The sequence below is a fragment of the Macrosteles quadrilineatus genome, unplaced genomic scaffold (assembly GCF_028750875.1).
Source record: "Macrosteles quadrilineatus isolate MER2022 unplaced genomic scaffold, UCM_ALF_1.0 Scaffold_13__1_contigs__length_4303367, whole genome shotgun sequence".
NCBI lineage: Eukaryota > Metazoa > Arthropoda > Insecta > Hemiptera > Cicadellidae > Macrosteles > Macrosteles quadrilineatus.
In genome coordinates this window covers 2,104,533-2,128,715 of record NW_026542606.1, presented here as the reverse complement: position 1 = coordinate 2,128,715, position 24,183 = coordinate 2,104,533, and the positions used below count along the sequence as shown (strand labels likewise).

The 24,183-nt window shown below is 34.3% G+C and overlaps 1 protein-coding gene across 2 annotated transcripts in view; it reads right to left on the bottom strand.

Annotated features, from left to right (window-relative positions):
- Positions 1 to 17,082: 17,082 nt before the first annotated feature.
- The window catches only part of LOC129004956 (uncharacterized), a 129,003-nt gene continuing 121,902 nt past the window's right edge, over positions 17,083 to 24,183 (bottom strand). For both annotated transcript variants that reach the window (XM_054433681.1, XM_054433682.1), the window contains one exon: positions 17,083 to 22,590. The gene's annotated coding sequence lies outside the window, so the exon portion shown is untranslated. The remainder of the gene's footprint in view (positions 22,591 to 24,183) is intronic.

The following is a 24,183-nucleotide window of genomic DNA, read 5'->3' as shown; positions in this document are numbered from 1 at the left end:
GTGGGAACTGTTTATGACGACTAGATTAAGGTTTCTACAATCCTAAAATGCTATGGGAAGGGAGGAAAACAGGTCCGCGACGTAGGAAGTGGTGAAGGAAGTAGTCAAGGCGAGTAGTCCGGAGCGTGGGAACTGTTTATGACGATTAGATAAGGGTATGGGCAATCCTAAAATGCTATGGGAAGGGAGGGAAACAGGTCCGTGACGAAGGAAGTGGTAAAGGAAGTAGTCAAGGTGAGCTGTCTGGAGCGTGGGAACTGTTTATGATGATTGGATTAAGGTATTTGCAATCCAAAAATGCTATGGAAAGGGAGGAAAACAGGTCCGCGACGTAGGAAGTGGTGAAGGAAGTAGTCAAGGCGAGTAGCCGGAGTGTTGGAACTGTTTATGATGATTAGATTAAAGTATTTGCAATCCAAAAATGCTATGGAAAGGGAGGAAAACAGGTCCGCGACGTAGGAAGTGGTGAAGGAAGTAGTCAAGGCGAGTAGTCCGGAGTGTGGGAACTGTTTATGACGATTAGATTAAGGTTTCTACAGTCCTAAAATGCTATGGGAAGGGAGGAAAACGGGTCCGCGACGTAGGAAGTGGTGAAGGATGTAGTCAAAGGCGAGCTGTCCGGAGTGTGGGAACTGTTTATGACGATTAGATTAAGGTATCTATAATCCTAAAATGCTATGGGAAGGGAGGAAAACAGGTCCGCGACGTAGGAAGTGGCGAAGGAAGTAGTCAAGGCGAGCTGTCCGTAGTGTGGGAACTGTTTATGACGATTAGATTAAGGTATCTGCAATTCTGAAATGCTATGGGAAGGGAGGGAAACAGGTCAATGACGTAGGAAATGGTGTAGGACGTAGTAAAGACGAGCTTTCCGGAGTGTGGGAACTGTTAATAACGATTAGATTAATTTATCTACAATCCTAAAGTGCTATGGCAGGGTTGCCACCAGCCATGAAAACCTTGAAAAGCTTGAATTATGCATGAATTCTTGTGACCATGAAAAAAGGCATGGATTATGCATGGATTTCTGAAATGGACCATGAATTTTCAAAATCAGAAAAAATTATTCAACCAATACCATTAAGTTTTCCAAATAAAAAGTATTTCATATTTAAAAACAGTTCATAAAAACGAACACCATGAAAATACTGTGTGGAGATGATTATTTAACATGTTCCACAGTCAGAAACAATTGCTTGGTTCATTCCAAGTCATTCAAGATGCTGATGTCAGCTGAGACTTCCCAAGGACTGTATATGGTTCGAAAAATCATTAGTAGGCTGGTGATGAAAAAGGAGGGCCCTGCGTATGAAAAAGGGGTATGGGAATTAAATCACAAAAACAGAAGTTTTAGACCATGCACGGAATTGAAACAGGGTGTGCAATAAAAACGAATTTCCGACTGACGCCTGATTTTTTTTAGCTTTTTGGATAAAACCATCATATCTTAGTACGTTGTGGAATAAGATAAACCAGAATGCACATTTTATGTAGAGGGGGATAAAACTGGATGAAACACGACTTTTTTGGTTGGGTGAGTGGGATTTTTGGGTACTTACGTATTAAACGGAGGCCACCTAACCTACAGATTCGATTCGATTAGTAAATCTTCACCATCAGCAAGTTTGGTTGGTTAGGTTAGGTTAAGATAGTTTAATTTGATAAAAAAACATATATTTATGATAACCCAACCTAACATAACCGCTGCAGCGCGCTGTAAAATATGTGGCCTCCGTTTAATACGTAAGTACCGATTTTTGTTTTATTCCGGTGGAAAGACTGAATTAGACCTAGACTTAATATATTTTACAATTCTTCTCCAATATCTCATATAGAATATGAGCTGGACCAGTTTTGTTTTCAACTTTGTTTTGAATGTTTATAAATCACTCTAAAAAAGATGTATATTAAGTATGAAAGGTTATTCAAAAGTAACACACAAAGAAACTGCCTCTTTAACGTCAGTTTATGAAACCAGCAAAACTCAATTGTGTCGAAATTGTATAAGCGCATCGACCATGAATTTTTTGTAAACTACCAATGAAAACCATGAATTCTGCATGAATTTTATCATCCCACTGTGGTGGCAACCCTGTATGGAAATGGAGGGAAACAGGTCCATGACGTAGGAAATGGTGTAGGACGTAGTAAAGGCAAGCCGTGTGGAGTTTGGGAATGGATCTATGTGTCTCCAATACAGTACTAAGACTGCTTTCAGAGTGGACTAATGATTTCCCCCGAGCAAAGCTCGGTCCCCAGGTACTATAATTTAAGGCTCTTGCTCCACAAAACAAAATATGTTGTAATTTTTCATAAACCTGTTTATATTTTAACTAGCTATTACCCACGGGCTTCATCCCGTTTGACTTCATAAGTATTAATTAAACTATTGATCGGTTATTTAAGCTGAAATAAACAAAACAGAATACAGTAATACAAACAAATAATCACACCTGATTTTAATAAGGTAATAAATTATTGAAAGAATAACATACAAATAAGTACAGCTGAGGTATTTTTAACATAGGTATATGGAAAGATCCCTTTAGAAAGGAATTACGACCTTAAAGGGCAATTTATGAAATAATGGATAGTTAGTTTTGCAAAAGGTTTCTCGCCATAACGAACATTTTAAGTATACGGTTTATGGGGGTGTGACTTGTAGTTGTTCAAAAGTTAATACTTTGGGATTTATATATGGATTTGAAAGGACAAGACTCATGTTTTGAAGACTACTAAACATGTTTTATTCTTCAAAATCCCTTAAAGGCCTAGGAAGGATAAGATTTGTTTCGGATTAAAATATTTTATCTAGGCTTTATAAATTATTATTTTTTATATTCCATTATTTTATCCAAATTAATCGTTCTTAATATGTTACATACTGTTCTCCAATTTTTGTAGTTTCCTATATTATGCTATGTTCTCTGGTCTTTTAGTTGCATTCATTTATAAAAACAATTCAATGATGTTAAAAAGAAATATTTGCACATTTTGTCAAATTCTTACCCAGTATGATATTCCTCAAGGACTCTAAACATAAAAATAATCTTGTGTGCAGATTTCATTGTAAAATATATTGTAATTATGTTTTTAGAGTTCCTTGTTTTATCTAACACTTTACTTACTTAACACCTTTATGTTAAAATCTAGTCGTTATGATTTTAATATATTAATTAAATGTATATCCGACGGCGACATGTATGTATAATTCTGTATAATAATAGAATAAATGTTTCATATGTGAACTTCGCCTGTTTTACATTGAGAGATTACAAAATAGTTAGCTATTGCTTGTAATTGAAGATTCTAAACATCTATATTATTAAAAGAATTTTTAGGATTTTTGTGTGCAGCAAATCAACCCCTAATTATTTTTTTTTTATAGGCACTAGTAGTGTGACTATTGAAAGCCTCTTTTATGTCACATCAAATTTCTGAGTAAAGAAAACTATAAGGTAAAAAACCTTTTTTCCTATATGGGAAATTCGCTAAAAGAATCTTGTACTATAATGCATTCTGTTAGTGGCTCATTAAACTATAATTTAAAATTGTTACTAGCAGCCTGCGTCACTTCGTGATTTCAAAATCCGTGCTATATTTCATACCGGTTAGTAATTTTCTTCTGTACATTTCAAACAAATAGCATTACAATTTTTTACTTGAATTCCCTAATACCTCAAGAAAATATACTATGCAAATCCTATCACAACACAAGATCCAACGTAAGTCATTTTCTTCTTTACATTTTATACAAATAACATTACAATATTTTACTTGAATATACTGAAACATCACCAACTACAGATAACCCAATTTTTGTATGGATGTAATGAAAATAGCGTGGGGTCCCAGATTATCGACATCCCATATGATCGACACTGAAATCGTCGCATCTTGTCGACATCAGTAGCGGTGCAGGGGGGCCCGTGAGCCTTGATCGGGATTTTCGGTAAATTTTACCGGCACACGGGCCCGCGATAGTGTGACAGGCTCAGCCACACGGGTCCCCTATCATAACAATAATTATATGAGAATTAAAATAGGCAACGTTTTTTTATGATGAAAATTTGTTCAAACCTATAGTTCAAGTAGTTTACAACAACTAAACTAACACTATTACTTGACCGATCAATATAAATTATCTACCAACCTAAGTAAAAGAATTGTCATCAGTCATGCGGGTTGCATTAAACTGTCCTCGTGGATTGTGTGAAGGCGCAGTCAAAATTGGTTGCATAATAATAGGGCCGTATTTATAACCAAATTGGCCTCTGTCATCGTCACCCGCGGGGAAAGGTTCTCGTCGATATCCGCGATCGCGGCAAAAGCGTAGGCCTAATCTTTCAATTTCGTGAGCGTGATCCTTACGGATATAAAAGCTTTTACTTTCAATTGTGCATTATTGTATTGAATACTGAGAAAATCGGCTCGTGCTTGATTTTCTGACTTTGTGCTTGATCTCTCAAGCTTGTAGTCCAGGCTCTGCTCGGCTCGAAAATCGACATTATAGGCCTATTATAAAAATCAACCGTTTCCAAAGCAACCCAATCTTGAACGCACTAAAAATGTAACTAAGGGCCTCAGGACAAATCAGATCGGTTCAAAATCGGGTTGTTTTGGAAACGGTTGATTTTTATAATAGGCCTATAATGTCGATTTTCGAGCCGAGCAGAGCCTGGACTACAAGCTTGAGAGATCAAGCACAAAGTCAGAAACTCAAGCTCAAAAAATATTTGATTTTTTTCTCTTTGCCGCCAGTTAATAAAACTATTAACTGACTATTTCCACAGAAAACATACTACCATTGACTATTGGACACAGAAGTTGTTGTATTAATAGTCAAAGATACTACTATAACCCAGAATGCCAACCGCATGGTAAAAAGCATTAAGTGTTTTGAGAGAGCTTTGCCTGTCAATCGTAGGCAGCGCCACCAACGTTGCCATGCACTCAGCATAGCAAAGCTGGTGGCGCTGCCTACGATTGACAGGCAAAGCTCTCTCAAAACACTTAATGCTTTTTACCACGCGGTTGGCATTCTGGGTTATAGTAGTATGTTTTCTGTGCTATTTCACTCCTAAAAAAGGTCCTTTTTGAAATATTTTATTTTAGAAAGTGTCGTCAAGCGGAAGCAGAGTCGTTTTAACTCTTTCTATTCGTGGCTAAGAACATTAGCTGAGAACTGTGAATTCAAAGACTTGGATTAGTCCAAGAGTTTTAGGGATAAAAATGCCATTCGACCTAACAAATTCGGACTAAGTGGAAACTTTTCACAGTTGTTTTGTAAGCCTAGATAAATTAAATTTTCAAAAGTCCCCATAAATCCTGGCTGTGCTTCAGCCGCCATCTTGGAAAATGGCGGCTAATTTTCACTTTTTGACATTATTTCACAAACTATTAGTAATAGAGAATTTTGGTAAATACAAAAGTTAAAGAACATCTAAAAATACATCTTTTAGCGAATTTCCCATATAGGGATTAAGCTATTACCGTAGTACTCATGGTAAGACCTGGACGCGGGACCGATTTTTTTTTTCGTTTCGAGGTCCCTAGAGGCCAAAAACACCATCCGTTCAAATTCATATATATATATATTTATCTATTTATATATTTATATATATATATATATATATATATGTGTCCGTCAGCACGATAACTCGAGCAAAAATGATCCGATTTTGATTAAATTTGGTACAAACGTGTAAACGTACGTTTATTCGAACGAGTTCGCGATCCAGCATGATCGGACCATGGTAACGGGGGTTTACGGGGGGTTTTATGGGGTAAAAATAGGTTTTTCCCATTTTTGACCCAAAAAACATAAAATTTAGCAATTTCTTTCCAAACCATTTTGTAGAGCTTAAAAAAACAAATAATTTAGTATATTGAAGCGTTATTATGCGCCTAATGGTTACGGAGAAAATTCAAAAAAATTGTAAATTTAAAATTCCCATGTTATTCTTATGGAGAATAAGTAAACTGTTGTAGTTTGCTTGTTTGTGAACATATTTCGATCAAATTTGGAAAATGTTTTTATTTCTTACTAACTATTCACATTTTACAAAAAAAAAAAACAGTTTTACCCTCCCTGATGCAGCAAACCTAAGTACTTGTTAAACTAATTCTATTTAAATCAAGAATAAATGTTATATTTTTAAGTAGACATTTCAGTGTAAATCCAATCAGTCAAATGGAAATTCGCTTAGTCTGCAGGTTTGCTGCGGCGGGGGTATTTTATATTACAATTAAGGTTTGCTCTATTTCCAACGGTTATTGAGATAAATAATAAAAAGTTAGTACTAAATTAAAAATTCCCATGTTATTCTTATGGAGAAAAATAAAATTGTTGCCGTTTGCTTATTTATGGATACACTTTGATCAAACTTATAAAAATTTATTTATTTTATACTAAGCTAATGATATTTAACATAAATACACACTTTATTACTCTCCCCATAGCAGTAAACCTAGTACTCGTTAAATTTAAAATTATTTAAATAGGGAATCTCTATCTTACATTTTTAGTAATGATCCAGTCAGGCAAATAGTAATTTATTTTTTAGACATATTAGCAATAGTTTTCCCTTTAGTATTAAAGTTAATAGCCCACTCACTATCTTTTCACTACTATGTAACTACTTACATGGTATTTTTACTCCCGGTATAATTATTTTCTCGGTGAATTTTAGGAAATTCAAACTTAAAATCCGGACTAAATGCGGCTGAGGCACAGCCGGAATTTGTGGGGACTTTTGTCATTTTCATCAACTAGGCTTACTGTGCACAATTTTAATTTAGTCTGTATTTTAAGGTTCAATTTCCTAATATTTACCGACAAAAAATTATACCGGGAGTAATAACATACGAGGCGTCGAGAGGCCAAGGGAGATATGTGACTTTTTAAAAAATGTTGTCATGGTAACGGGTTTTGTTAAAAAAGGGTAGAATTTCAACAAATAATTAACTTATATCCCTTGGCCTCCAAACTAAACACCTAAGAGTTGGAAGCCAAGGGGTATAAGTGAATTTATTTTTATTTTTATTTATTTTTTATGACCATGAAAAAAATACAATGACATTTTTTAAAAAGTCACATATCTCCCTTGGCCTCTCGACGCCTTGTGAGTTTTGAGTAGTTATATAGTAGTAACAAGATAGTAAGTGGGCTTTAAATCATAATACTAATCTATCTATACTTATTTAATACGCAAGCATGTTTTTTGTGACAATTACTCCTCCGAAACTACTGAACCGATTGACATGTTTTTGGTGTCATTGGAAAGAGCGTAACGTGAAGTTGTGCAGGAAACTTTCTTTTTAGGGAAATTATCAGAAAGTGAGGCCCTGGGGCCCTTTAAAGATTCTTATTTCTCCATAAGATTAACATTGGAAACAAAAATTGTTATGCAACTCCAGCTGTTGTCAGAAATTAAAAGTGAGAAGAAGAACATATGTTAATTTTAAACAGTCAATAAGTTTACTAATCTTAAAGTTTGCTACAAACATTTACTGACTTGGTTGAAATGAAATATTTACTATTTGAATTCGGGTTGGCGTAAATATTACAATGGAAAAAAGTGAGAGAGCCTGGATAAATTTATATATTCTGTTATGTACATCTGGAATATTTCCATAATCTTTGGGTCGAATCTTTTAAAAGTCATCAGAAATTATGAACGTTATTCCTTTTAAAATAACACCTCTATAATACTTAGAAATTGCTCGAATTCGAGCAACAGGGACACTAGTACTTATTTAATACGCAAGCACGATTTTTGTGACAATTACTCCTCCGAAACTACTGAACCGATTGACATGTTTTTGGTGTCATTGGAAAGAGCGTAACGTGAAGTTGTGCAGGAAACCTTCTTTTTAAGGAAATAATTAGAGAGTGAGGCCCTGGGGCCCTTCAAAGTATCGTATTTCTCCATAAGGATAACAAGAGGGATAATTTTTATTTACAGAAACATATGGTTTTTACTTGAAAATAGTCAAAGTCTACTACATAATAATTGCTGTGTGTTATGACTGTTAATGTATACTACATTTCAATCAAGGATTGTGTGCCTTAAACTTTACTCATAATGGATCTCACTACTTTATTTTCATGCTGGGAATAGTAAAATTTAGTTGAGAATAAGTTACCATATTTAGAAAACTTTACTATAATAATTGATGTATTTAAAATCACAAATCTTTGACATTATTAATTCATTAGAAACGAAACAGCTGATCGAGAAATCAAACAAATCATCTATTTCATGGGAATGGGCACACGGGAGGGACTAAGGCTAAGGTGTAGTGACGTCATTTCTCTAGTGGCTAATGTCTTCTCTTGAGGCAACACGATTACCGTAACGAAACAATGTGATTTCAGCGGCGTTCGTGGCATAGTTGGTAGCGTTACGGATTGATGTTCAAGAGGTCCCGGGTTCGAATTCTGCTGGCAACTCAAACTTTTTGTCAACAAATTTTTCATATCAGCAAGTTTGGTTGGTTAGGTTAGGTTATAACAGTTTAATTTTATAATACTAAATTTTAAAATTAATTTTATAATTAATTAAAAATTAAAAGTACTGTAATCATTGATTAGATTTGTATCTTATATAGTTGTTGTTACATGTTGGCTACATCTTTTAATAGTAGGATAAGCATATTCATTACGGAAAATTCTGACCAGGGTAATATTCCTGAAGGTGACTTTAAGACTAAAATCGTAGTATTTATGGAAGTGCTTTTGTGAAAAAAATATTGTTAAAAGTGTTTTCTTCAAGCAGCATTTTATGACCCTCAAAATATGCTACATAGGTATATGCTACATTCACTGCCTATTGGTTTGATATGATAAAATGTTTTGTTAAATGTGTTTTTAAATCTCTTAAAAAAATAACTACCCTGTAACACACTTGAACTTGAACACTTATTAATTTACTAAATATAATAGGCATACAGCTAGAAAACGGCTGGATTCCTTCCCTTCTAATGCTTTATTATTACTGTATTTAATTTTTGACGAGTCAATATATAACACGATGAATTTGTTTTCTAAATTCATAATATGTTTTTGCGGGGCATTGAGCCGCACAGGTTCACTAGTAAGAAAAAATGATCGACAAAAATTTAAAATAGCGGTGGAATGAAAAACATAAACTTGCTTTCAATGCTTCAAAAAAACTCCTTTCTTCCGATAGTATACTGGCTCATTACAATCCCTCCAGCTACCTTATACTCACTTGTGATGCATCTCTTAATGGTATTGGTTGTGTGCCAAGTCAGGTTCGAGGGGAAAAGGAAGTTCCAATTGCGTTTTATTCCAGGACAATGAGTCAAGTCAGAACGAAGATATGTAGATAGGGAAGCACTTTCCATCATCAGAGGGGTTAAAAAATTTCACAATCACTTATATGGGCGGCATTTTGATTGAAATGAGAACAGATCATAAGCCACTTCTGGGTCTTTTCACTGTGGATAAACAAACCCCAAACACACTGTCACCTCGAATGATTCGCTGGAGTATCCATTTAAATATGATCTTGTATGATCTTTGGATATGATCTTGTATACAAACCAGGGATTTCTATTCCAAATGCTGATGGTTTGAGTCGTCTCCCATGTTCCTTCTTTCAGACATGTCAGATCATGTTTCAGATCATGTTTATGTTTATGATCCATACTGAGTCTGTTCTAATATTTGTGAAATGCTGTTATCAGATTTTACGGGGAATAAGTCATTGTAAAATATATAGGAAATAATTAAGATTCTACAGGGTGAGTTTTAAATGAGTTCCCCCCCTACTTGTTTCTAAATTTCTTAAGATATCAACTCCGGAACACGTCAGATCATTGTAGTACTGTACTTAATTATTCAGTATGTTCTTACACAGTACTTCATTTTGACTGGGTATAAATTTTTGGCCGCCATCTTGGATCCGCCATATTGGATACAAAGTTTTTTTTTCCGATGTTAAGGTAGGGTTGTGACCCATCGTTTCAAACTAGATTTTTACGCTGAATACGATGCTGCAATCCGTTTAAAAAAAATCTTTATCCATTCTAAAGTTATGAGAACTTTTTATAACTTTGTTTTTAGCCCATTTTAACAAAGTGCATTTACAAACTAAGACCATAATCCCAAAATATTGCTAGATAAAGATAAGTATACACCACCAGTCAACCTATTTTCACTTGGTTATAAAGGATGTATTTTGTTCGGGCGCCATCATGGATCCGCAATTTGAAATGAGATATATTATTTTTTATATGAAGGCGGAATTGTGACCTATCATTTTGAATTACGTTTTTATGGGAAACTCAATGGCACAATCCATTTTTCATTTTCATATTGTGTTTTTGAAATACTGAAATTTTAAATAAAATAATTGTAATATTTCATCAAAGAAAGCTTGATAACAAAAAACAGATTGCGGCATTGAGTTCAGCATAAAAAAGTCTTGTACATTAGGTAATATACAACTTACAGCTTAAAGGCAAGACAATATTTTCTAATGAAGTTTTTACGCATGCCATTTAGATTAAAGAACGCAGGTCAAACCTTCCAACGCTTCATTCACCATGTTTTGCGAGACCTTACGTTTGTATATTCCTATCTAGCTGACATCTTAATTGCTTCTGAATCAGAAAAGGAACACGAGCAACATGTTCACCTTCTTTTTGAATGCCTATCCAAACACGGCCTATGCAATAACGCATCATAATGTTAGTTTTCTGTCTCAAAGATTTCATTCCTAGGCTATCGAATCAACAAAAGTAGAATATTTCCATTGCCTGAATGTGTTCAAACAATACTAAACAGTTCCTCTTCCTGACGCACAGTTGATCAACATAGAAGAAATTTAGGAATCGTCAATTTCTATAGGAGATCACTACCAAATTCAGCAAAAATACAGCAAAAGAGGTTCTCATCGGTTTTTGACCAGGTCCCCGAGACACTAGTAGTATAACATGGGAACTTTGAAGCCACTGGGGCAGAGCCCAAGGGACTTTTTCAAAAATGGAAGGTCAGTTTGCAAATCTACACACCTAGACTAACATGTTGGTAAATAATATGTGAGGTTAAATCGTAAAACAAAAACGCCTTATTGTTTACAAAGTTTCATGTAGCGTATAATAATAATATAGACGGTAAACAGTATAGTGGACACAAACACACACACAGAAAGGACCAAGGGTAGCGACATGACTGATATAAGGTGAAAATCCAACACTAGACCTACATTATATCTCCTATAGGATTCGAGCCCTACATCTAATGTGTTGCCTCCTGGCTTAAAAGACACAACCTTAGATCACTTGGCCATTCATCAGATAAAAATAGTGTAGGCCTACTATATCAACACTGGTCAACCAAAACCACAAGCATAATAGTCCCGGGGCTATAGAATACATGAATGTATTCTATAGCCCCGTAATAGTCCTAAACTTGACGCCAGGTTGCAGTACATTAGACTCTTCATCCCATTGTAAAATTTGAAGCTTGTTTTTCGTGTCTAGTTCATGTACATCCACACTGATCACTGGGGTGGACGAAATTTTGTTTCTATTATTTTAGCATTATTTTCATGATTTGTGCTGTATTATTTTGCTTTATAAATAGGAGAACAGTTATTGTTTATGATTATATAGTTTTGTTTGGTTAAATGAAGTTTTAAATTACTAAAATAACAAGAAACAAATTGTAAACAAAACACAACCTCTACAGTTGGACGTAAAGAACTAACAATAAAATTGGCTTCGGCTGTTCCATAAGGATGACAAATCTACTGTTATACTAGCAAATATGGGACAATACGAAACCAACAAGTAACAACACTGGTCAACCAAAAGCACTGCACAAGCACAACAGTCCTAAACTTGACGCCAGAGGTTGCAGTATCAATTATCAATCAATCAATCATTGAGATGGGGACGCCACCTAGGTGCGTTTTACCAAAATATGAGTGAAGGATGAGTGTAGAATGTTGTGTGATGACCTGTGTAGCTTTCAGTACATTCAAGTATAGCTTTCAGCCGTTTTTGATGAGTTAAACTAGCAAATATGGGACAATAGGAAACCTACAAGTAACAACACTGGTCAACCTAAAGCTCAAGTAGTTCGGTGTTGAAGATAGGTACTTATTATGTTTTTTTTTTACTTATTGACTTAAATGTTGCCGATCAGTGACGGTGTGATAATGGTAACACCCCCGCCGCAGCAAACCTGCAGACTAAGCAAATTTCCATTTGACTGATTGGATTTACACTGAAATGTCTAGGCCTACTTAAAAATATAACATTTATTCCCAATTTAAATAGAATTAGTTTAACAAGTACTTAGGTTTGCTGCATCAGGGAGGGTAAAATTGTGTTTTTTTTTGTAAAATGTTAATAGTTAGTAAGAAATAAAATAATTTTCCAAATTTGATCAAAATACGTTCATAAACAAGCAAACTACAACAGTTTACTTATTCTCCATAAGAATAACATGGGAATTTTAAATTTACAATTTTTTGGAATTTTCTCCGTAACCGTTAAGCGCATAATAACGCTTCAATATACTAAATTATTTGTTTTTTTAAGCTCTACAAAATGGTTTGGAAAAAAATTGCAAAATTTTAAGTTTTTTGGGTCAAAAATGGGAAAAACCTATTTTTACCCCATAAAACCCCCCGTAAACACCCGTTCCCATGGTCCGATCATGCTGGATCGCGAACTCGTTCAAATAAACGTAGGTTTACACGTTTGTACCAAATTTAATCAAAATCGGATCATTTTTGCTTGAGTTATTGTGCTGACGGACACATATATATATAAATATATATATACTAGCTGACCCGGCGAACTTCGTATCGCCTAAGTTATAGGTTTCCCCTAAGACAGACCGATGGAAAGAAAGTACCGTTACGTTTAATTTTCAAGATGATCTCGTTCGCATCGCTCAATCACGTCCTGGTTGAAGTGCGTTCGCTACGCTCACTCACCGTTGGGTTGGAGCTCGTTCGCTACGCTCACTCACCTTTAGGTTGGAGCTCGTACGCTGCGCTCACTTGCCTTCAGGTTAGCTCGTTCGCTACGCTAACTCGCCTCCAGGTTGAAGTTCGTTCGCTACGCTCACTCACCTTTGGGTTGGAGCTCGTTCGCTACGCTCACTCACCTTTAGGTTGGAGCTCGTTCGCTGCGCTCACTTGCCTTCAGGTTAGCTCGTTCGCTACGCTAACTCGCCTCCAGGTTGAAGTTCATTCGCTACGCTCACTCACCTTTTGGTTGCAAATTAGCTGTTGTCATAAATGTAAAAGAAATAATAGTGCTGCACCCTGTTGGTAATCCTTGTAACTTTAATGCTATTGAACATCATAGAACAGAACCAACTTGTTTAATTGAAACAGCTGTTAAGATTCATTAATTCCATTTCTCATAAGGTTAACATGGGAAACTCCAGAGCCACTGGGGCGGAGCCCTTTTAAGAATTTCGAAACGGGAAATAGTTTACGTCCGATTCGCATACCTACAGAATTTACACACCAAATTTCATAACGATCGGTGAAGTCGTTCCGGAGGAGTTTGCAGACAAACACTGTGACACGAGAATTTTATATATTAGATATATATATATATATGAATTTGAACGGATGGTGTTTTTGGCCTCTGGTGTTTTTGGCCTCTAGGGACCTCAAAACAAAAAAAAAAAAAAACGGTCCCGCGTCCAGGTCTTACCATGAGTACTACGGTAATAGCTAATATGGGAAATTCGCTAAAAAGAGCAATAATTTAGTTTAAACGAAATTCCAGCAAAAGCAGCTAACGTTAAGTGTTCAGTAGACTGGAAAACCCAAGAATTGTGCTTGAATTTTGATGACCAGAAAAAAGGCTGGGTAGCCGAGAGGTTGTGTACTCCCCTTCAAATATGAAGGTCGCTGGTTTGATTCCAAGCAAGATTGTTTCCAGACGGTTTGGACCGTTCCCTTTTTAAATCTAAAAAATTTGACTCGTAGAAAACCTCACAAAATTAAATCTGATAACTGCAGGTAAAAAACTATTCTGTTTCCACTAAACTAAAATTGTTTTGAACAAATGCCAGAGTTAAATTTAGGTGGATTCAGTTAACAATGACGACTGTTCTCAGCAATTGTAGTTCCCTGATAAGTTACCTAATAACCATTGAGGATAAGCCTTATATTTTGCACCTTCATCATGCTAATGCAAAGTTTGGTTAACAAGAATAGTGAACCATCCGTAAGAAAATGACAGTTGTTTAAAGATTTAAAAGTGTTTTAATTTAAAGAAATTGGCTAATTTTGAAAATCTTCGAACATCTGCCATTTTGCGCAGGATCAACCTTTTGAAGTGCGGTTTGCGGCATTGTATTCTACTAAAAAAGACCTTTAATTTGATGTGCATATTGACCTATGCTTCTATTTAAGATTTTCTTCCGACTCCTAGTGGGCCGTCCCCCTGAAGAGTTATTGGATCACTGAATATGTGTTAAAATAGAGTTTTATGCCCTGTAACTTTGTACCAAGTATTGTAGCTCTATCTGCATTATTTTTTAAAATATTTAACTGTCCAGGGACTTTTTTACCACCCTGTATATATGTATGCCCAAGGGTCACCCCCGGTCACCTCCTTCGCCTCCCCCCACTCTGGATCCGCCACTGTCCTCAATTTGATCCATTATTTATTATTTATTTAAGTAACCCAACAGGAAAAAGATTGTTTAGAATTTTCAAGTTCATTTTAGAACAAACTGTTTGCTCCGCCTCCCAGTTAACTGAGAATTTCATGAAGTAGAAACATTTTAAATAAATAATAAGTGAAGTTAAATAAAACTCATCGTGTTTTTAAAAAACATTACACAAACTTCACGGATGCCAATATATTTCCAACCATTCTAGGAATTTCCTAAAATTGATATTGTAAGTTGAAATAGGTTTATCATACTAATATTATAAATGTGAAAGTTTGTGCGTTTGTTCGTTTATTTGTTTGTTTGTTTGAAGTTCAATCACGCATTAATTACTAGTCGGATTGAGTTGAAATTTTGTATGATAATAGCTCACATTCCCGATTAAACATATAGAGACATATTCTTACCTCAAAAATCCTTTCGGGTTCCGCCCCAGCGGCTCTAGAGTTCCCCATGTTAACCTTATGAGTATTCATATTTAAAAGGAATTAAATAATTTTGCCAGCTGTTTCAACTACACAATTTGTTTCTATGATGTTCAATAGCATTAAAAGGTTATACGGTTTACCAACAGGGTGCAGCACCATTAGTTCTTTATACATTTATGACAACAGCTAATTTTAACCAAGCAGCAACAAAACCTGAGTGTGTGAACTTTACTTCTTTCTATTGTTTAGGTGAAGTGGTAGAACATTATGGCTATGGTAGATGTTCTATATACTATAGTATACCGTAGATTATAGTAAACCAAATTTTCTCAAAACGTGTCCTCTCTCATTGCAAATGCAAAGCACGAGTATTTAACTACAATAAGTATTGTATACCATCCCCGTACGAAGGACGGGTACTCAGCTAGTTATTAATAAAGTTGAGAATACTAAAGGTTCTACAAAACAAAACATTGAATAATAGAAATACATTTGTATTTAAAGTAACAGATAGATTGACAAAATTGTAAAACGATTGTATAATATCAAGCAATATCAAATTATTTACAGTTTCACGGTTACAACTTTTAAACTACTCTTGTTATGACTCAAAGTTAACCTCTTTAGGACCTTTCATTTTATGCTTTTGTTAGTGGGGACTGGTTAAAACAGCACAGTAGGTTTTGCAAATATGATTGTGAGATGATATATAATCTGAACTAATTTATGCGTGTTGATAATAATATGTATTTAAATTTAAGTACTTAAATTGGTTCGATTATATGTTTACCTCATATAACATTTGAACATGGATTGAAACATTAGATGTCTTTGGAATACTCTGAGAGTGAGAAGCAAGACATAACTTTCAGCAATGATGCATCAAAATCTACCTTTACTGAGTGATTCAGAAATGTAATTGTAAAATATTTTGTCAACATGACTAGAATGTTAATAAAATAGATGTATCAGCACGAAATAGTTTGTAAGATAAAAAATTGCAGCATAGGGCAACTTATATAGTGATCTAACCAAAAACATTGTTATTGTTTCAATGTAAAAATTCAATTGATACAAAGTAACTACGTTACCAATTTATGTTTGTAAACAAAAATAAATTTTTTAATGGCGGCATAAAAACAATTTAAATAATAATTTACTACACAAATTATTTGTAATGTAAAACATTGTTCACCACTCGGAGCAAAAGTATATTATTTATGGTACTTAAACTGTTTTATAGTAAGTGGCAGTACAGTGTATTATTAGTTGCTTGTTGCACTGTTCTACACACTGCTCAAGCGCTACTACTCATTAAGTGGCATCCTGTCCACACACTGTTGATGTATACTGAATTGCGGCATGGTGCCACTATTTAGAGTGTAGGCTGGCGCGAGAATTGGCAACATAGCATTAGGGAAGTTATAATTCCGGCGGACGGCATGAGGCGCGCTAGCTACCGGTGTGGTTTCGTGTTCCACAATTCGGCGTGTACCTGCGCTGCTTAAACTCACATCAACGAGTTCAAAAATACTCAATTGTGGCATGTGATGTTTAAACTACGTAATAATGCTGGAAAACCCCAAAAATGATCGAATTAGCTGTGGCAGAAAAAGGTGCCACAATTTTTTAAGGTGCCACAGTACGGCCGTGTGCCTGTGAAGGATGCCACTATTCGGTGAATACAGACACACTCACACACACACGCTCAGAAATCACTTCGAAAACCACTTTTTTGCAGATATAAAACGGATATATCCACTCAAAACTCAAACTCGAAAGTTTTGACGAAAACAATACTTTCTCCATATACTATGGTATAGTGGGAGAAAGTAAAAATTCCTTATATTTATCTTTCTGTTTCTATGAGTTGAATACATGTTTTAGTAAGAGAAGAAATTGCTGTTAGATTTTCAAGTGAAAGCGTGCAGGTTCCCCTAGTACTTTAAGGATAAAAATCACCACATTTACTACTAAAATATAAATTTATTTTTCTAAAATATAAAAAAGTTCCACGTCCACATTTTTTAAATGTCAAAAACCAAAAACTAATAAGTAAAACTAATATGTAAAATATATTACAATAAAAGGTACTCGTAGTTAAATTTTATAAATGCAAATGAACAGTTCTTATAACTAAACTGTGGAATAAATAGAACACAGGAAATAGTAGTTTATGCAACAATTGCGTAAACATAGTCCTAAGAAACAAGTAGATTTTTACCTTATAACTACTACAAGTGTCGTAAAAGCTAATTACGCAAGTTGCTTACACAACTTACCTATGACCGTTTATTAATTATGTTCGTAAAACTGTATTACCTTTACTCTTTTGGTTACTTTTTTCAGGTAACAGGTAATGCTAGCAGCATTATTACCATAGGTAACCTCTCAAGTACAAGTAGGCTAAATGTAATTTTTTAGCAATACTGAATGTATTGAAACCGTTCAAGAACAATCTTGCATTTTCAAAATCTTTTAATAAACCTTCCTGTAACTGTTGGTTAGCAAATCATTTAGTTCTCTTAGGATAAGTAAGGAATGTGTGAGTTTCCAGAGGAAGTCAGCAGCTCAACAATTGAATTGTTTGTTACCAGTTGATAAATTGCCATTCAAAGCATTAACATTTTACTTATTTTCTCTTAATCCTTGAACCCAATTGGTCCTTTTTATTGCACTAGGGCTGTAAAGAAAGCAAACCATGTGGTAAAGTGAATCTTTTTGATTCTAAAAATCAAACTGAAAAAGCTAGTTTGAAAAAAACGATCGTAGGTAAATGTTGTTTACAACACAGTTATTGTTACTACATCACTAACAAACTAGCACAGTTAGATTATACTAGACACAGTCCATAAATAGAGAATTTAGGTCTTGTACATTATGAGCAGTAGACTATTAGGATTGTGGGTTTCACCAAAGAGTTAATTCCGTAACTAAACCTTTATAGTCTTAACGTCATCGTCTCCGAACTGGGCAAATAAACACTGCTCTGATGAGCATGTAACAATGGAAATCCCAAACTTTTAGTAGGACTAGCTTGTAAGCTCAGAAATAAAGAAAAATCAACCTGTCCTCGGCCGAAAAATACAGAGAAGTGTGTGACAGGATACTTGGATTTCCATATTACATAAATAATTAAATAACATAAAAAAATTATCTGTTATAAGTTTCGTTTTTAAACACTTCATTGGTGTTTACAAGTTTCAAAAGTGTTCAATCTGTGGGTACTCTGTTCAACTTTATTTATGGTCTGTGATAGTATTAGCACCTATCTAATGCAATAATAATAATATGTCTTATAACTAACTGGTAATCTCGAAAACTTAATAAAATGTAATTCATATCACAGTGCAACTTAAGTATACTCAATAAGAATAAGTGTTTAAGCAAAAGGAAATGTGTTTACAAAACTTAATTTGGCACATTGTCTTATGTTTTGTAACTCTACCCCATTCCCATGTCTCCTTTAAGAACCCCTTTTTACAGCAAATCAAATAAATATCTGAAGTCAATCAATCAAGCATTTCACAAATGGTACCAAACTCCATGATTGCCTTGATAAAAAAAATCAGACAACACTAACAGGGAAGTAGACATCTAGATAAAACAACCAGCCCATGAGACAATCATCAACCCAAAGCATTCGATACAAATTCCAATAAAATGTGTTCCTATTACGATGGATGCCTATTGCATGCTATACTTTGAGCTCATGCAATACAACCAAAATAACCATTTTAGGACATTCTCTTGTGAGTAGAGGTTAGTGAAAAGTCCTATTCAAATTTCAATATTTTATTTTGAAATGTGAATTTGTTTTGAGAAATGTACAGACTTTGAAAAACTTGGATGCCTGCAAAATCGCCTCAATTTATTTATCGTAGGAGGCAAGTTAATAAGACACACTTTTGTTTCTTAAATTTTACATTTTTTGCTACACACAATATGTGAAATTTGTATGGTTAGCAATCTTGAGATCAACTCTTGTGAGGCAGCCCATAGCTTCATTAAGAATAGAGTAATCTATACCCTCTCTTTAAATCTCTTTAAAAATAAGTTGTATGATAATAAGAGTGCTCTCTTACTGTTTCTACAATTACACTACTATCCTTACCTCTAAACATAATTTAATTTAAGTACGGTACCTATAGTTCTATGTTTAGCTAATACATAGCTTCAGTGTTACAATTGCTGGAGCAGCACGGTTTTGGTGTACAAAATTACAAATTAAAATAAATCTACTTCAACCTATACTAATTATGTTTTAAAAGCATTGTTTGTTTCTGACTTAGAAAAAAGCACCTTTTTTTCATTCTAATTCCAATCATTTCTTTAACAACACATTTATTTTTCAAAATATCAACTATGTTTGCCTTTTTTTTCAACAGCAGGAAATATCCGTAATTTAGGGCACCTTGTTGTTGGACAGCATTGATAATCTTTTTGTGGCTTCATCAGGCCCAATTTCGTATATGAGCTGACTAGGCTGTAGCCCAGATCGCCAAAATTTTAATGGGCAAAAAATATAAAACAAGTTCTCAAAGTTCCATTATTTACTTATCACAAGTCCCATTGTTTAATTTTTTGTTCAATCTTTCTCACTGCCCAATGACAATTAATTGTTAGTGAGAAAGATTGAACAAAAAATTAAACAATGGGACTTGTGATACGTAAATAATGGATCCAAACTTAGGACCCAAAATTAATTGTTAAACAAAGGTAAAGACAGATTGACATGAGATGAAAAGGCTGCACAACTGACAAATACCTAGATACTGTGAAGTTTTGTTTGAGTAAACATTTGGCCCTAATCATAACCTTACAAATAGAATAATCATTGTAATGGAAAGCATTTAGTTGGTAACGGCATTATGCACGTAGAACAATCTCTGCCACATCGCTATTTCCTTTTAAATAGCTTTTTGATATGCATTGTACCTGTTATTAAATTTAGAGAAAGTACTGTGAATGGAAATATGTCTAATAACAATAACACTCTGTGAAACATATATTTACTCGTACAATCTGTTGGCCCATCCTACGTACGGGAATCGAGTAGTAATTAAAACTGAATATAATCTAATAACAATAACACTCTGTGAAACATATATTTACCCGTACAATTTGTTGGCCCATCCTACGTACGGGAATCGAGTAGTAATTAAAACTGAATATAATTCAGAACAGCTAGTTTACACTCGTACACAAATGCTGGCAGTTTTAATGGGGAAAATCATCTCATAAACAAATGTCTTGTGACCACCTATATCTTAAATCAGATTATACGCCTATACAATATGCATTTTAAATCTGATAATTTTAAAATAAAATAGCAATTGTGTTGATTTGAAAAGCCTTGAAGTGAGATTGGCGGCCAATTCACACACACTGGTCTTGAGTACAGTAGCTGCACACCAATATTTTACAACCCATAGTCGTGAGCGAAACATGTAGCACTCAAATCACCTGATTTGTTTACTCGCCTCTCGTGATATACAGCAGAGTTTTACACATCCTGTATGTTTAGATTGCAATCATTGACAGTTGTACATTAGAACAAATAAAAAATACATAGAACAAATAGGAGAAGCTTAACTGTAGGACTATACAATAGTGAAAGTATATTATACACACTTTTGGGACAACATAATGTACAATAACGTTTCAACCAGGTTTTCCATACAAAATATACTAAGACGAATGCGAGTTGTATAACTATACAATATACAGCGATGTGTATTATACACAGGTGTTGGACCGAGTGTGTGGTAACGGCTCAAGCTAGAGCTTCATCTCATTAACAGTTGCGAATATAAATCACTTCCGCACCCGGTGATCCCACCTCGCGAAATCTACAGCCTCTGCATTCATCGAGAACCATTCTCAACCCAGTGTGTGATAACACTATATGAAATGTATTTACATAATTCTTAAATCGATGGACAAAACTGCTCTCTTAATGTTGCCGATGACATGTTTTGAAAAAGTGCTCTAAACATAATATTTATCGAATAAAATCCATCGTGTTTTACGATATTGAGCTTAGATACTTACCGTACCTTATCGTACTTGATCTGAGGTACCTTACTATACCTCCATGGCCACTGAAATCTTAAGGGGATTCTGGCTTCCCATTCTCTTTTATCCCCTGCCTCTTCTAATGTAGATCCTAGTCTGGAGATGTATTTCATTACTTGGTCTTTCCACTTCATTCTTGGTCTTCCAAGTGGTTGTCTACCTTGTAGTACTCCTTGGAATACATGTTTTAAAGTCGTCTCCACCACGCATAGCCTGCATCCGAGCCTTTTACTTTTGGAAAGCACCCTGAATCAATTTTGGTTTCTACTGACATCCTGCAGCTAATTTGGCAGTTTTCTAGAGACCGGCTAAACCGGTTGACATTTTAATTACTAACAATAATTTTGGTTTTTTTGGTATGCCGACAAACACACATTTAAACATCAAGAAAAGAAGTATCAACACATAAACTACTTAAACGGTTAAGCGATAGTTTGCTTAGTAAAATATTTTAGCGTGAGTTAAAATTTTAGTTAATGACATAAACTTATACTTACACAGATTGCAGTTACGACGAAACTTGATTATACACAAATGTTTGAGATGTGTTGCTAAAAATCACACATTTCCTAAAAACGCAGATCCTTTACAGTAAGAAAAAAATATGTTTTTAAGTGAAATAGTATGTAGGCATAACTTTTAATATCTTGTAAAATAAACATTCCAATGAATGTTTGAAACCATCTGTCAGTTAAACCAGCACTGAAACAACTTCAACATTCTCTCCTCTCCCTCTTAAAATTATCTTTCTTTTAACACAAAATCTGTCAAGTGGTTGATTCAGAATTGTGAAATAAAAAATCCCTGTAATATATAAGAAGAAGATACTGATAACTGACAAGACGGTAAATACAGTACATATAAAAGATGGCGCAACCATGATCAGACGCAGTAAGCACCTATGGGTCTGATGATTGGTCTTGAGTGTCCAATTGAAATCAATCACACCTTACCATCTTTTGTAATATGTAAAGCCTTGCGAGTTAACAGTATAAGTAAAAATATATGTTTCAAGAGTGTTATTAGACATATTTTGATTACTTTCAGAATATTCTTGTAACATTTCAAACATTTTCTACCACTAATGTGTGTGATGAACACTTGCACATTTCTTCAATAATTTATCATGAAATTGTTTCTACAAGTAGTTAAAGCTTTATAAATAAACTATTCCGGGTTAAAACAATTTGTAACACTTACAACAATCTTACACTTGTAACTTAGCTTAGGAAATATAGCCTATTATTATCACATCATACACTGCGCTTTTAGTAATCCCAACTTACAAGACAAAATCCAATTTTTGACTGTAATAATTTTCCAATTCTAGCCTGGATGATGAATCTTCTTTTTTGCTTCAGCACGATTCACATAATCTTCTTAATTGTTTTGTTCATAATCAATCTAAAAATACAACATCTTTTTAAACAGAGGCACAATAAATTTATTTGATTTTATCAACAGATCATTTTAACATAACTTAACTCTTCCCGGTTGGGAAACTTGTGGCTGTAGATGTGCCGATTCTGCAGACAGCTGGTTAGTGATTGTTCAGTAACAAGCTGGTTTGTGCCACTTTGGCACTACTTTCCTGCGCTCTGCAGAATCACTGTGACCTTGTACCAACTATGCTTCACAACTTAAACTTGCATTTTTAATTTAACTGAAACATCTTTCTTCAGGGCATAAATCTTCCAATTTACCATACAAGGTTCCTTTTCAAATAAAATCTTGCCCAATAAATAATTTATTAAGACTTTTTATCCATTATTTATAATCTGTTGTAATATTTTGAAAGAAGAGTTGAAGATTTATCTGCCATTTTAATTTAAATGCACAACCAGGTAGCAGAAATAACTGTTTTAGTAAGAAAATATTTTATGCACTACAGTGCACTATTTTTACCCAACTTAAAGTAAAGAAGTATGGCCCGCAGACCCCTACTTAAAATTCACAAAAACACCCCATTTGCCTCTAAGAGCTACAAAACAAAAGCTAAATGAACTTGAATTAGAACTAAAGCTCTCAAACATCAAGGAAATAAATAGGGAAATATAGACTAAAACAGAACAAATCTAAATAACGTGCAGAAAAATACCACTCTACTAACTCATCTGTAGTGAACTCAACTTATTTACAACTAAGCTTAAAGTAATTTTATTTAACCCTTGAGGAGGCGCTTCACCAGTAAAACAGGAGCGGGCGCATGCAGAGTTTTATTCCGCAACACTAAATAACATAAATTTTACCCATTTTACTTGTTTTTATAACGAAATATAATATGTAAATGTTGAATAACCTAATCATAAACCTAGTTTCTTTGTTCATAACATTCTTATATATTAAAACGTGACAGGGTTTTTTTATTTCACGATTCTGAATCAACCACTCGACGGATTTTCATGATTTTTGTGTTGAAAGAAAGATAAATTTGAGAACTAGGGAATGTCGAAGCCATAATTTTAATTTAGGGACCCAGTTTTTTACAAATTAAGTTTTAATTTTTGAAAATTCTAGCAGCCGACGCTTAAGTTCTAAATTAGCTTTTGGTATATAATATAATTTGCTTAACATAACAGCGTTTGTGGCACAAATTCAGCATTTGGATAAAAATTTAAAGACATACTTAGGGTTGACTTATTTATCCTATGTGTAATTCTATAGGCCTAATGATTGATACGTTTATTTATTTGGTAGATTATTTAAATATACATAGTAAAATACTAGACGTTCAAAATTATTTTTTAAAGCAGTCTTTAAAGTCTTAAGTTTGTTTTAGTGGAATATCATTTGTTTTAACTCACAGCTGGTTGAATACAAAAATATTCTATATAACTATGAGGTTAGTTTCGTTACTCTGTGATTTGTCATTGATTATAGGAAATAAGTAATTTGATTATATAACCATTGCTGTATACAAATCGGAAGCTCACGAGTCTTTAAATGAAAGCTTTTGCAAATTATTGTGACGCAGGGCCCCATAATTTCCCCGCGTCT